Raw genomic sequence first — 16,663 nt, forward strand, 5'->3', positions numbered from 1 at the left:
AATTTCTGGAAAATAACAATTCACTTTGTTTCACAAACTAATTTTTAGACAAAAACATTTGAAAAATGCGCGAAATCGCCCAGCACACGTGAGAGCGTTTGAGTTGCCATGGGAACAGCCATCCTCCAGCCGCCCACGCACGGCGTCACCCACGCATCGCTCTTTGTCTCATCTCATTGTGTACAAGACGTTTCGTCAATCGCTTAGCATTTTTTTGCGCTAAAACTTGTGATTTTCTTCTTATAATGGCCCTAAGAAAGTTGAAGAGTGGTGGTGAAAGTAAGAAAGTGAAGAGTGATGGTGAGAAGAGGGTGCAGAGGAAGATAACCATTGAAATAAAGAAAGAAATTATAGAAAAGTTTGAACGTGGTGTTCGCGTGACCGATATCGCAAGTGAGTACAAGATGGCCAAGTCGACAATTTTCGACAATTTTGAAAAACAAGGATGCCATTAAAGAAGCAAATGTTGCGAAGGGAGTGACAGTACTACCAAGATGAGATCGCAACCCTCGAAGAGGCAGAAAAATAATTTTGAAGTGGTGTACATGAGAAACAGATGGCAGGTGATAGTGTAAACGAGCCGATCATCTGCGAGAAAGCTGCAAGTGTATCAGAAGTTTGCTGAAGGAAACTCCTTCTACTAGTGCCACGCCGATGATTTTAAGGCTAGTAAAGGGTGGTTTGGTAACTTCAAGAAAAAGAACTGGAATTCACTCTGTAATTAGGCATGGTGAGGCTGCTAGCGCAGACAAGGCTGCTGCTGAGGCATTCGTGACTGAGTTTGCCGAGTTCGTGGAGGCCGAAGGATACGTCGCTCAACAGATTTTCAATTGTGATGAAACGGGCCTCTTCTGGAAGAAGATGCCCAACAGGACATTTATCACCCAAGAAGAGAAGGCGCTCCCAGGCCACAAGCCAATGAAGGATAGGCTTACGCTTTTGTTATGCTCAAACGCAGTGGCGACTTGAAACTAAAGCCGCTACTTGTCTACCATTCAAATAACCCGCGTGCCTTTAAGCAGCACAACGTAAATAAGGCCAGACTGCCTGTAATGTGGAGGGCCAATACAAAAGCATGGGTGACACGGAACTTGTTTATGGAGTGGATTGATGAAGTGTTTGCGCCGACCGTGAGTCAGTACCTAACAGAGAACAAGCTACCCCTGCGGTGCCTTCTGATCATGGATAATGCCCCGGCACACCCTTCGTACTTGGCTGACTGCAGTGAACATGACTTCATTCAGTTCAAGTTCCTTCCACCCAACACGACCTCTGTTCTCCAGCCCATGGACCAACAAGTCATTAGCAATTTTAATTTTTAAGAATTATATACGAAGGCGCTCTTCTCCAGATGCTTCCGTGTAACTGAAGAGACAAAATTAACCTTAAAAGAATTTTGGAAGAAGCACTTTAATGTTTTTCACTGCATAACCCTCATTGATAACGCATGGACTGAAGTTACGTACCGCACATTAAATTCTGCGTGGCGGAAACTTTGGGCCCCAGTGCGTAACTGTCCGTGACTTTGTGGGCTTCGATGCAGAGATTGTGCAAGAAATTGTGTCCATGGGCAACGTATGGTCTACAAGTCAACGACGAAGATGTTAAGAATTGGTCGCTGAACATTCAGAAGATTTGACTGCGGACGAACTTGTTCAACTCCACAAAGAGCGCAGGAGCAACTTGCTCGGAGCAATCAACTGACGAAGAAGGAGGCTGGGGAGGAAGTTACAGATGTCAGGCAGTGATGTGATAAAAGCCGCATTGGAAAAGTGGAATGATGTCCAGTGCTTCCTGGAATTGTATCATCCGGACAAAATTGTTACGAACAGGATCGTGAATATGCTCAATGAAAATTTAATGAGCCATTTCAGAAAAGTTATGCAAGGAAGGAAAAAGGCAACAAAGGATCAGTTGGTGAAGTTTGTGATTAAAACCGTGTTCACCAAAAAAACCTAGAAGAGTTGAATCTCCGGAACGAGATCTCCCCGACCTGGATGGGGGAGGGTCTCCTTCCGCACAATAACCTCCTCCCCACCCACCACCCTCCTCTTCTCTTGTCCGTCAAGCCAGAAGTCTCGCCAGTCATAGTAAGTGTTCACTTTACAAACGTTTTTATAGTGTTAGTTTACCATTTTAAATTATATTATTAGATATATTAAGGTTTTTTTACACTGACTTTTACATATCTGTGTAAAATAAAAGGCAAAATATACATAATATATATTGGTTCGTAGGGGTCGAGAACCAATTAATATTATTCCCATTAAACCTTATGGGGAAATTAGCTCCGAGTCACGAACAATTTGGAACACGACCAAGGTCTAGGAACGGATTGTGTTCGTGAGTCAAGGGTCTACTGTATATGCACAGACTTAATATATTCTTTACACTTCTCAATTTGTGAGTTTCAATTTCCTACAAGCGAATGAAACTGAAATTTATGTAATATCTGAACATTTGCATTAAGGTAACAGAGAAATATTTCAATATTAGCATATATTCTTTAACATGTACATCATATGAATAAAATAATAATGTGAAAATCTTATATTAGGTTATAACAAACATCACAGACTAAACATATAATTGCAATAACATCAATTCAGTTTTCAAACATGAAATCATAATAAGCTTTAATGACTATTCACTTCTACATACGTATTAACAAACTTAAATAAACTAATATACTTTTGACAACAGAACATGCTGTATTCACAAGTTTCAGTAGGCAGATAAGAACCATTTATAACAAATGGCAAGCACTATGAATTCAGGTCACTAAAATGGGTGATAGACTAACATTAATTATTCCTATATAATTCACAAAAGTGTAGTGACATGAGTGTGACCAAGTGCTTTACTGAAAGATTTATTCATAAGAAAACATTTTGGGCCTGCAATGTCCATGATTCATGGTAATAGCACAAAGTTCTAAGGCTCAGACAGTCCAATCAACACACACCTAATTTCATATATATCAGCAAATTGTGTATACATATATATATATATATTTATATACTGATATATATTGCTAACTTGCTTTTCTCGTATTCCGCGCAACTCCTGAACGTAATCTGGCCAACATATTTTGTGTGTGTGACGTTATCTACATGTACTATCAGCATATATAGTCTCTAGGGTCAACATATTTATCAGATCTTTTTCTTCTAATTCTAAATGGTATTTTTAAGAACTACATTAGAAATATTTCCTAAAAAATATGTCTTACACAGTCAGGGTCTAGCAAAAAGCAAATTAAATTTTGTAGAATAAATTTGGTCTAAAAAAAGTTTGTCATTGCCACACATGTGGTTAAGAGCTAATATCTCAAGAGATAAAAACAAATAGTACATCAGGGATGAAGGCATTTTCTTTCAGCCTTCATTAACTGCACCACACTGAATTCTAATTGTATCAATCAGGTTAAGTAATCTTGAAATATGTTCAATGTATAAGTTGTTGAAATACAAATTACCTGATGGGTTACTATGATGTCTTTTCATAATCTATTAGGTGTCAAATATAAAAGACCATATACTATAAAAAACAAATGCTTAGAGTAGTTAACACCCCTCTGACTTACAGAAAAAAAAAAAATAAAAAAAAATGGTAACAGTGGTAACTAACAATTCTAACCATTTCCTGTCGGGATACTCATATCAACCTGTAAACGAGACACCCTGACCAGCTACCTGCAACTTGGAGCACTAGTATGTGCAAATCCACTTAGTTATATGTAATCCTCGTGAATAGCAACCAACCTCTGTCAGACCATCAACTCTGGCACTGAGGCTTGGAAGTTCATCATAATCCTTCAATAATCTGTGATGAATTACAAAAACATGACCAGGCATTCTACAACAGTCACAAACCTAACACAGGCACACTTACAAGCCAAAATACACACACTTATGGAGACCAGACATGCACCAGACAAAAACACAGAGCAATTGATATGACAACTTGAAGCCAAGTGCTGAGGAATGGTCCACTCTTTCTAAGAAAAGAGAGCAAAGAAGAAGAAAAAGGGGGGCTCAAATCTATAAAATAAATCTTTAGCGACTTTTAGAAAAATTAGTTCTCCCATGAGATGACCTTAGTTACCTCATCTCAAATTGCAAGTGTGGATTTTATGATGGCTATGCTACCCAGATATAAGGTAAGACACTAAGCAATATTCCCCAAACTTAAATATGAAATGATAGACTACTGCACTTTCAAATTACAAATATACATAACCTAATAGTGAATTATACACTTAATATTCACTTATGATGTATATATTCAGAAAAATTGAAGGAGACATTAATAAAATACAATTAGGTATACTGTACTAGTTACATTTCAAATTACATTTAAGCGTAAGTTAAAAAAAATATTCACAAATTTCTTAAACTTAATAATGGCTTTACAAGATGATCAAGAGAAAAGTTGCAGAATGAAAAAAGTACATAAAGGTAACACTTGCAAATAAAATAAACGCACTGATCCAAAACAACAGCAGAAAATACTGACAGTATAAAAGCTATACAAAAAGATACAAGTAATTTATTTGCGCTCACAACAACCGCCTGCAAGTCCCTCTTTCTAAAATGTCGGTCACTATCTTACTACAGTATATGTCTACCTCTATCTGTTTTAAGGTGACTGAAGAATTTCCCTGTTCAATAAAAAAACGCATTATCTAATCCAAATCTTAAGTTTTATTTCTAGTTATTAATTTACTTTTCACATACTGTAGTTAACATCAATTGTCAATCCATGAACCTGAATAAAACCACAAATTTATGAAAGCCTATGTTTTCTACTGATGAATCAATTTCAATCTACTGTACTGTTTATCAAATGTTGGACTAAATTTTACCTTTAGATACTACAGCAAGAACTGTCGATCCTTAAAATCTCTGGACGTCACCAATTCCAAAAGTTCTAAATACGTATTCATCTGACCACTCAATTATGACCTAACGACCTCCAGACTTTGAGTGGGAAATTAGCCATTGAAGAGTTATATCAATGTTATCCTTCTCTTTACATGATATCGAATAGCAACAAATCTCTCGATCTTGAATGGCAGACAAATTCCTGGAAAGATAAAATTTGTATGAATAATTTGAAAATTGAAATCAATGTTTATTTAGTGCTTATGCACCATTGAATAAAAACCACAAAATCAAATACATATATATTTTTTTTTTTTTGCTTTGATACATATAATCAAGTACATCACACTTAAAGCACCCCAACTCACATTATACAAGAGACAACACTTTAACTTCCAAGGAGATGAAGAATGGCAATACAGAAGAGTAAGATAATAATTCACCACCTATCTAAAAGTTTCAAGTGGCTAAATGCTTTGCAAGATTGTCTCAGCTAAAATTTTCTGAGTTTAAGTATCTCTTGCCTTACAAAATGTTGATGCCTTCAACACCCATGCATTCTAGAATGACCCCATTGTCTAACTACTACATTCGTTTTTTCTTAAGCTTATTGTTCATTATCAATATCTGTTGAATGGCCTCAAATCCACATAAGCCTTTGGATTTTGTTTCAACATCAATACCTCCCATTTAAATGAGTTTAGCATTAAAATCATTATTATATAGTATTATTTGAGGTAGTTTACCTTAAAACACTAATTAAAAACATCAAACACTGAATACCTACAATTCCGATTTCATCTGATAAACTGCATTCATTAAAAAATTTAGTAACTGAAGAGGTCTTTAGGATAAAATTCCCTAGAGTTTTACCTCCAAGCTTTGGCATATGCTGCAGATGAATTTTGGATATTAAAAAAATATGCTTTACTAACTGGTAATTAACATTCCCTATGCACCGCGCTGAGTCAAGGGGTTATCTGTTAAAAATCTATAGGGCAAATAAGTGACCAAAAATAACATAACATCGCTTAAATATGATGCTCTTAGACTGACACAATCTAATTATTAAAGAGATGGGTTATATAAGTTAAATAAGATCTAAAAACCAGTTTTACCCCAACCACTGATTTAAACATAACTCTCATTTGGCCAGCCCAAGATTTTTTTTCTTTAATAAATGAAACCCAATTTAACACTAAATCTAAAGATTCTATTGATGTGAGATAATGCCTTTTAAGAGAAATGGTAGACTCCAGTGCTAAGATAGTGAGAACTAATCCCATGAAGGATATTAATAAGTTTCATATAGTATATAAGATAACATGATGAGAGGGAAATGGAGATGTCATGGAGAATAGTACATATCAGCTGGGCTCCTCTGGCACCAAAGAAGTTGGTAGACCCAAACCTACTCATATGAAAACTATGAGACAGAAGGTGGAGTATTAGTAGAAAATATAAATTTTCTAAAATTTATTATTTGGATATTTACCTACTGTTAAAAATAGGTTAGGTCATATCTCTGCACCGATAGGTGACTCGGCATTCAAACAAAAGAAGCTCATATGGCTGATCCGGATGACTGTCTATTATACTTGATCTCCAACAGGTGTGTTACTTATGTTTTAGCTCATCAGAATTCTCCGTGAGAAGCCACTAAATTGTGGGGAGGTTGTGCAGGATCTACCTTAACGGGAAGTATCCAAATAATATATTCCATTATAAAAATTCATATTATTTGGGATGAATCTTAATTAATGTTAAAGATAGCCAATTTCCACATTGAAAAGAGGATTGTGGGAAGTGCAACCAGACAAGAACCACTTGGCCAATCAAGCTAAAAGTTTCTTGTATGAAACCCAAAAACATTCTTACCCAATCTTGAATCCTTTCTGGATCTTACTGCCACCAGAAGTTGGATGCCATTCAGTGAGCAAGGCTTTCATGTGTGTGCAGCAAAGAGCAGTCTTGCCGAGAAAACCACTTCAATTCAACCAGAATGAAAAAGAAGTGGTCCGACAGGACCGATGTGACTGTTGGAAAGCCCCAAAAACGAAGTCAACTAAAACTAAATACCTTTATGATAAGATAAGCTCATATACAATGCTGTACCTTCATGCTCCCCAAAATATCAAAACATGAAATTTTCATTATTAAAATGAAGTTTTATTGTATACTTACCGAACAATTATAGAGCCGTGATTTCCACGAGCGGCAGGATACTAAATTCAAATTTAGCGCGTCGGCGTCGCCAACACTGGTGGTGATGACGTCATCTCCCTCCTCGCGGGAGAACCAGGTACAACTTCCCAGGTGAATCCCAATTCTTTCTGCCCGTCCGTCCACCTAAGGGGAGGAGGTGGGTAATAATCATAATTGTTCGGTAAGTATACAATAAAACTTCATTTTAATAATGAAAAATTTCATTTTTATTGTAGTGTCTTACGAACAATTATAGAGCTGATTTACACATTTATGGGAAGGTGGGATTCAGTGGACCACTAGTATTTTCAAATGGTTACATTTATTGCAATACCAGTAAACACTCAAGGTGTCTGTTGTACCTTACCTTGTAAGAGAGCTACAGCAGACTGTTACTGCCTCTGGTCGGTGCTCTTCTTACTATTGTAGAGGAATTGGAATTTGACCAAAGTTAGCCTCTACAGGAGTGGAATCCTTCCGTAGTTCAAGCGAGTCAAGGCTGACTGACGGAGGATAGTAACAACAAAGATTGCCCTTGCCCTGGGCTAAGACCAGAAATTCAATCATACAAAACATTTGTCACCAACACCAGATTTAAAAACATATATACCCAACCATTGTAAAATCTGACCTAACAGACTGGTGAGTATCCCAGGTATCCAGTACCCCCACCCCCGCTTCCTTGAACTCGACAACCTATTCAAGGTGAAAAGTTAGCATAGAGGTGACGACCCCTGTGCCGTTCCTCCAACACCATGCCAGAAACCGCCACCGGACCTAACGTTTTACAATTCTCGAAAACCGTTTCTATCTCTTTGAGATAATGACTCGCAAAAACCGAATTCGATCTCCAGAACGTGCTCTGAAGAATCGAAGCTAAAGATAAATTCTTTCTGAATGCTAAAGAAGTTGCCACTGCTCTAACCTCGTGAGCTTTAACTCTCAGAACGGAAAGATTGTCGTTCTCGGACTGCGAGTGAGCTTCCCTGATAAGCTCTCTAATAAAGAACGATATAGCATTCTTAGAAAGAGGACGAGAGGGATTTTGAACCGAGGTCCAGAGCTTAGAAGATTGTCCTCTAATACCCTTAGTGGCAAACAGATACTGCTTAATAGCCTGACTGGACATAAGAGCCTTTCTTCCTCCTCATGTCCAACCAAATCAGATAAGTTCCTTACCACAAAACTCCTCGGCCAAGGATTAGAAGGATTCTCATTTTTGGCTAGAAAGGTCAAAGATACCGAAAATACAGCATTGCCTTGAGAGAAACCGACTCTTTTGTCTATAGCGTGCAATTCGCTGACACGCTTAGCAGAAGCTAGTGCAATAAGAAAAAGTGCCTTCTTAGTCAAGTTCCTGAGTGAAGCCTGACTTCAAAGGCTCAAACGGTGGCCCATGGGAAGGAATTAAACGGCACCCAACACTCTAAAGTTCCCAAGCCAGCTGTATCTTGCGGGAGCTTAGTGGTTTCGAAAGACCTAATGAGGTCCGACAGATCTGAATTGGAGGAAATATCCAAACCTCGATGTCGAAAAACCCGAAAGAGAGCATGGCTCTATATCCTCTGATCGTCGAAGGAGCCAGTTTCTTAGAGTTCCTAAGAAATAGAAGAAAATCTGCTATTTCTGTTAAAGAGGTCGCAGAAGTAGAGACTTTAGCACTTCTACACCACTCTCTGAAGATTCTCCACTTCCCTTGATAGAGTTTGTTAGAAGACTCTCTCCTACAACGAGCGATAGCTTCTGCAGCTCTTCTTGAAAATCCTTTCGCTCTGACAAGATTCCGGACAGTCTGAACCCTGTCAGAGCTAGAGTGGACAAGTTTTGGTGGAACCTCTTGAAGTGAGGTTGTTTGAGAAGCCACTTCTCTGGAGGAAGAAGTCTGGGGAAGTCTACTAACAACTGGAGAACGGTCCGGGAACCACTCTTTCCTGGGCCAAAAGGGAGCGATTAACGTTAGTGTTACATTGCTGTGCGAAATGAACTTGTTCAGCACCTCTCTTATTAGACCGAACGGAGGGAATGCATAAGCTTCCAGACCCGACCAATCCAACAGCATTGCGTCCACGACCAAGCTAGAGGATCTGGGACTGGAGAACAAAAGAGAGGAAGACGGTTGTTCCTTGATGTCGCGAAAACAGGTCTATTGACGGTCGTCCCAAAGGCGCAAAGTTTCTGACAAATCTTGTTGTCCAAAGTCCACTCCAGAGGTAACACTTGCTGTTTGGACGACTTAACTCGTCCGCCAGGACGTTCATCTTTCCCGAACAAATCTTCGGGACTAGCTGAACCTTCGCTTCGTTGATCCACAGGAGGAGATCCTTGGCTACTTCGTACAGAGAGAAAGACTGAGTCCCCCCTGTTTCCGCACGTACGAGAGAGCCGTGGAGTTGTCGAATGCACTGCACTACTAGACCTTCTACTAAGCTCCGAAACTGTCTGAGCCCCAAGAAAATTGCTAAACAGTTCCTTACATTTATTTGTGGAACTTCTTCTCCTTCTCGACCAAGCTCCTGAAGTCCGTTGATTTCCCAGTAGGGCTCCCCAACCTGTGTCCGATGCGTCGGAAAAGAACTGTAGGTTCGGGAGGATGGGTCGTAAATCTAACCCTTCTTCCAACCTTGCTCGAGAGAGCCACCACCTTAGGTCCTCTTTTATTTGATCTGTGACAGGAAAGGTAATCGAGTCTGGTTGTGTCTTCCTGCACCAAGAGGCTCTCAGGAAAAACTGCAGAGGTCTCATGTGCAGTCTTCCCAACGTCACAAATTTCTCCACTGACGTCAATTTGCCCAGGAGCCTCATCCACTGATTGGCAGAACTTACCTTTTTGTCCAAGAACTCCTGAACTGTCTCCAGACAGCCTTGAAACCCTCTTCGGGGACAGAAAAGCCCGAAAAACTTGAGCATTCAGAATCATCCCAAATAAAGGAAAATGCTCTGAGATGGAACCAACTGGGACTTCTGTTTGTTGACCAGAAATTCCTAACTTTCTGGCAAGATCCAGAGTTGTTCCAAGGTCCTTCATGCACCGACTCTCTGATTCCGACCGGAGAAGCCAATCGTCCAGATAGAGGGAGATTCTTACTCCTAATATGTGCAGCCAGCTTCCTATCGGGGATAGAACCCTGGTGAAAACTTGAGGAGCAGTCGCTAGTCCGAAGCAAAGCGCCCGAAACTGAAACACCTTGCCTTCGAACATGAACCTCAGGTACTTCCGAGATTCACGATGTATCGGAATGGTGAAAATAAGCGTCTTGCATGTCAGAGAGACCATCCAATCCCCCCTGTCTGATGGACTCCAGAACCGACGAGTGGTCTCCATATGAAATTTTGTTTTCTGGACATGCAAGTTCAGGGCGCTCACATCCAAAACCGCCTCCTGCCAGCCCCCTGATGACTTGGGAACTACAAAAAGGCGATTGTAAAAGCCTGGAGGAAAATCCCCTTCTATCTGTTCTATCGCTCTTTGAGAACAAGCGCTTCCACTTCTGCGGCTAGCGCCAGAAATTTGTCTGAGCCCGGAGAGTATGTCTGGAATGGAATTGGCACAGGTGAGAGCGAGGGAGGTGAAACGAGAGGAATACGATAGCCGAACTTGAGTACTTGCACTACCCAGGCAGGCTTCTGTCCCCTCCTGCCATTCCTCCCAAAACAGAGCCAGCCTGGCTCCCACTGGTGCTTGAAGAACCGAGCTTTCATTTGGAAGGTTTGTTAACCTTGGCCGAGGCCTTAGACTGAGGTCGCAAATTCGACTTCGGCCGAAAGAAGCGCTTGGGTTTTCTCCCTCGAAAAGGCACTTGGGCCAGCGGAGAAACCGAAGGAACAGTCTCCACAGGAGCTTTAGGTCTCTTAGTAGACTGTGCCAGTAAATCCGAAGTAGATTTCTTATCTAGCGCAGACGAAATTGACAACACTACATCGTCTGGAAAGAGTTATCTTTCACAAAGGAGTGCAAACAAAGAGAGCAGACTTCTGTTGGAAAGTAACCCTTTTAGAAGCAAAGGAGCACCAAAGTTGCCTTTTCTTAAGGGTACCAAAGGCGATGAGCGAAGCTAACTCATCACATCCATCCCTAATGGATTTGTCCGCACAGGACAGAACACCAATCCAATCCTCCGCTAACTCCTAGAAAGAGAAGGACAGTCTTCGATCTTGGCCGCTAAAGCGCCAATAGTCCCAATCAAGGAAGCTAAAGACTTCCAAAAGTTTAAATTGATTCTTTACAACGTGGTCCAACTCAGGCGCTGTAAAGAAAACTTAGCTGCGGCGAAAGCCGATCTTCTAGAGGATCGATTAAACTGGAGAAGTCTCCCTGGGAGGAGGCAGAAACTCCAGAGAAGGAGCTTCCCCAGTTACATAAAACCTATACCTCTTACGAAGCAACTTAGAGGGAGGGTAAGCAAAAAGAGCCTTCCCTAAGTCTCTTTTCATAGACATCCATTTCTCAGTCTCTTTCAACGAATGTCTAAACCGCTTTAGATAGAACAAGTTTTGGAGGAGGGTCTGAGTTTTCCTCCTCATCAAAAAAGTCGAAGTTGGGGAGGCGCAGAGCCGCTTTCTCAAAATAATCTGGATAAGATACCAGAAGAAATCTAAGGAGACGTGAATACACGAGAGGTGATGTGAATCCTCCTCCTCTACTTCTTCTTCATTCTCCGATACGCCGAAGAAGTAGACGGAACTACAACCGGATCTGAAGGTTTCGAACCACCCTTGGACTCATTCATCCAGTTTGGTTAACATCTCTAACGCTTGCGCAAAGGCGCCAGAGACGAATCAAAAACAGTTAACGTAGGCTTGGAAGAGCCTAAATGTTCAGCAGGAGGCGGAAAAAACTACTTGCGCCTCGCTCGGAGCCACGAAATTCGAGGCGAAACAGGCGCATCAGGCGTAACAGACGAAAAAGCGCCTAAAGAAACACCCTTAGAACTGCTAGCTACAGCGCTAAAACCACAATCAATCTCTACTAGTAGATGGAGCCGAAAAAGGCACAGATTGAGGCGACGAACGAGCCGCTAACGGCCACGGCGCAACCCTTACTCTCAGGCTCCTTATACCGCTTGACTGGAGGAGGCGAAGAATCGGCGCCTGAACGCCTCTTTAAGGGACGCGAAACGGGCGAATCTCGCCAAGAGCGCCGCGCGACGGAGACGAATCGCTTGAATCATTCGAAAGGCGTTCTGACCGCAACACCTTTCCAACGCTTAACCGAGCCCTGTTGAGGCGCAACAGGCTCAACAAGAGAGGCGCCTGTCTGTGGGCAAATCCCGATCGACTCCCTTGGACTTCCGGTATGTCTTCTCCCCGGTGCGGGGGAGCTGGACAGTGACCTTTGTCTAGGAGACGTGTCAGGACAGACAGACGCACCCTCAACTACACTCTTACCTGAAGCCGCTTCTCCAAAAACGTCTTAACTGAATTACCAAGTTGCAAAACCGTATTCGCTAGTACCGAAAATTTTCTGATCTAACCCTCGATTCCAGACTGGCAATGGTGTCGGAAGAAACTACACGGGAAGCCGGAGAAGTGGGATTAGTAGGAGGAATAGGAGGTGTAGTTAAAGAAGACATAACAATTTGAGGAGAAACAGAAGGAAACAGATGCATCGCAAGACGAAGCAGAGCTAAGTCTACTTTCCTCTTAAGCGCTGCTTTTCTAATTCTGTCTTTAGCTAATTTCTCAGAGTATGAACTAAAAAACTTCCATTGAGAATCAGTCCAATCACTACACTCGTTACATGTTCGATCTGCTGAACAAACCTGTCCCCTACACTTAACACATTTAGTGTGAGAATCATACTCTAACTTGGATAATCTAGTTTTTACATCCTGAGATGCAAAACCTAACTCCCGACGGACTAGAATCCGACATGGCAACGCCTAAATAAAAAGCAAAATCACAACAACGCCAAAAAAGAGTACTTCACCAATTCCGAAGATCAAATCCACAAGAAAAAAAAAGCGAAGCAAAGTCATCCAACCGCACCGACCACCGATGTTCACCGGACGCCGGCAGGAAAAGAATTGAATTCACCTGGGCAGTTGTACCTGGTTCTCCCGCGAGTGGAGGGAGATGACGTCATCACCACCAGTGTTGGCGACGCCGACGCGCTAAATTTGAATTTAGTATCCTGCCGCTCGTGGAAATCACGGCTCTATAATTGTTCGGTAAGACACTACAATAAAACCAAGTTTTAATACAGAGCCTATAAGATTGAGAAAAAGATCTCACCTGTTACTAGCAGCAGATTCATGATGTTACCATTTTCAGATGCAATTCTGCGCACTTAGGTAGTGAGTGGCACAACCAAAGGTAAAAGATATGGAACTAGTTTGTGATGCACTAACCTGATTAAATGTCACAGAGAACACTGCATCCTTTGACAAAGACATTCTAGGAAACTACTAAAAACACACATAACCATAAAAATGACATTTTAATTAATTACTAACTAGGACAGGTGTTTCCTCTTCCTTCCCCACCAAAGAGGTTAAAATCTGGAAATCTTACAGTTCTTGAGAAAAACAGCCTTAAACTCATTCCCAGCTCTAATGAAAAAAAAATAACACTTCCTATACAAATGCCTTATAGACTCTTAACTGCCTACAGTTCTAACAAGTGTTTTATATCAAATACTTTAACAGAACTGATTCCAGAGGCTCCAAAGGATCTGCCAATAGAATTTAGAAGTGTGTCTAAATTGCAATGAGAGATCAAATACGTATTGAGTTTTAGGGGCTTCAATCTCAACTAATCTCAACACCTTAAGGTGCTGATCACCAGAAAATCCAATGATGCAATACCAGGGAAAGAAAGTAAAACCTCAAAAGTAGACAGCAAAAACTCTTACTTTATCTAAGAAAGCAAAGAAACTTTGATATCCACCGGGGTACGGGTGCCAAAAATTCTTCTAGAACAGCTCCCAGAGCAATACACTAACTCCTGCTTCTTATACAGGGCCAAGGTTGTTTCTCCATTTGATTGAGGATAGAATCAGAGATACCTTACCAAGGGAGAAGTCACTCGAGCATCTCCAAGCAGTTAAGTGTGGGATGCTGAAGTTAGTGGAACCACATGGAATTCTGTAGTTTGAATCAATTTTTCCTTAATGGAAGAATATGAGAGAGATCTACTTGGAGCAAGAAAGTCAAAATAATTCCATCTGTGTATCTGAATTGGGTCAAACTTGAAGAAATGCATCTATTGATTAAGCCTAAGGGTCCCCTGAAAGGAGTAGCAGTAGTAGTAGACTGGTCGTTCCCGTTAATCCGCATGCTATTGAGTCCACATTTGAGTGCTCCCCCAATTCCACAGCAACTGGCAGACTCAAAGATGTAATGACTCCTCCATAGGTGACACTTGTCCTTCCTGAATACTCAATATCAAAAAACATTGTCTTTCCCTGGAATGAACTGGAAAACCAATTATATGCTCTTCATTTTTGCCCAAAGGAGTAGTCTTTATCACTATGACTTTGTTTCTGACTGGGTGTTTGCAGAAACTCTTCCATATTGCCAGGAGTTCAAGCTCTTAGCAATAAACTAACCAGGAATCTCTTATGGTCTTTCCACCCCCCTAGAATCTCTGTATGGATTACTGGCTGTAGTGCTGACCATTCCATTGTGTATAGTAAGTCATCATCGCAAAACTTTTCAAAACTCATTTTGTTTAACAAGACGCAGGGAAAAACAACAAAACTTGGAAGCAGGTTTAAGAATTAACTTGTCATGTATAGTCTCAGTGCAACTACTACAGAACCTAGCAACAAGTTTGGTCCTGGATTTACTTAAAAGTTTAATGAACTTTTGCTATAAGTTGCAATTCTGTTATGTGGAGACCACACTGTAACTGTGCCTGATTATTCTAAGAAATTCTCCAGTGAGGTAAAGTGTCCTAATAAAGAGACACTACTGCATAGGAAGCTTCGTTAAGAGCTAAAATTCTTTGAGAAGCAGCAAGAAGTGTCTAATCATCTTCCAACAAAGATTTCTGCAAATTGCGAGTCTACCTTCACCCCCAGATCGAGAATGGACTTGGAAGGAGTTAGTGAAGTCTACTGAAATTCATAATGCACATACAGAGTCAGACAAAGCAAATGATCCTTGGCCTTCATAATACCGTCGACATAGCAGGCCGACTTGACCCAGTCGATTCAGTAGAAAAGAATTCTTACTCATGAACGACAACATGAACCACATAGGGCAACAAATTCTTTGTTAATAATTGAGCTGAATCAAAGCATCTTGAACAGGAATACCTTCCCTGCGAATGCACACTGAAGGAACGTGCATAACTCAGGATCTATTGACATGAGGAAAATGCATCCTGCATGTCCACCAATCATCTTACTGTTATTCTGGAAAAAACCATGAAGTATGGGGACAGATGAATAGAGTTGTTCAGTCTCCATATATCTAACACAGGGCACCAAAACCCAGTTGCTTATGGAACTAGGAAAGTGAAAGTAAAATCCATGTCAATTAGCGACACTTGCGCCATCGCATTCTTCTCTAATTTCAACATCCTACCGAAGAACGAGATACTTTATGCTAGAGAGGATACAATAGAAAGGCTATAGGAGATGATACCAGTGGAGGGGAAACCCACTAAGTCGCTTTAAACAAGCCCAAAAACCTGCACTTGGTCTCATTCTGGAACCTGAGGACTGAACAGATCCCCAAAAGGTATAAAGACCTGTGAGAAAGAGGTATGACTTTAAAAGGAGGGCCTGAGATAAGAGAAGAGGCAGGCTTCCCCCCCCCCCCCCCCCACAAACTGAGAGATTAACTAAGAAATTCTGCATAAATATACCATCCCTTATCACCTTAGAAGGTGACCCAAAGAAGAACCCAAACAGCTGCCCAATCCTGTGCAAGTCTTTGATAAAACAGACAGAAGTATAACTATTCTCAATTCTTCAAAATAGAGTTAGTATAAGCATAAGAACATTCACATATTGACTACTCAATTTGAAAACTCTAAAACTCTTCCCGCCATTCTAAAGTCCTGCTGTCACCGTACACTTTAAGCATTACACTCTCTCTAAACTGGCATCCCAAACCCTAAGCTGGTGCTACAAACCCTGTAAGCTGATGCCGAGAAGAGGCGATCACACTGAGCAAAAGATTAATAAAAGATAAAACTTGAACAATTTAAACATAGATCTGGACAAAAACTCTGTCTCAGCATGTCCAAAGCATTTTGCCCGTCTCATGAGTATGCCTCTTTTAAGGAATGACAAAAGCACAGAAAACTTAATCTCTGACCAAAGACATTTTAAGCGACAGTAAAGTGCCTCTATCATAAGCAGCAGCACTCTCCAACTTCCAAAAACTAGGAAGACAAGAGCTGACAGACTGAAAAGAAGCTTGTGTGTCAGAGTACCAGAAGAATTATGAAATGCACTCTAATTGAAGGAGGAAGCTTGGGTTTCTTCAAATATTTAATGGGCACATAACTACTCAAAGATAACCGAGACCTAATCTCTACAGAGCTCCTTTCCTCCACTAAATAATAAAGTGAAGCACAACAATCCAAACAAGGAAACTGAAGGAGTCTCCTCCAATTCAAAC

The 16,663-nt window shown here is 40.8% G+C and overlaps 1 protein-coding gene across 2 annotated transcripts in view; it reads left to right on the forward strand.

Moving 5' to 3' along the window:
• LOC135207879 (Bardet-Biedl syndrome 1 protein-like) overlaps positions 1–16,663 on the forward strand; it is a 78,916-nt gene that overhangs the window by 45,872 nt on the left and 16,381 nt on the right. The window lies entirely within an intron of this gene.

This window comes from Macrobrachium nipponense, chromosome 34 (genome assembly GCF_015104395.2).
Source record: "Macrobrachium nipponense isolate FS-2020 chromosome 34, ASM1510439v2, whole genome shotgun sequence".
Classification (NCBI taxonomy): domain Eukaryota; kingdom Metazoa; phylum Arthropoda; class Malacostraca; order Decapoda; family Palaemonidae; genus Macrobrachium; species Macrobrachium nipponense.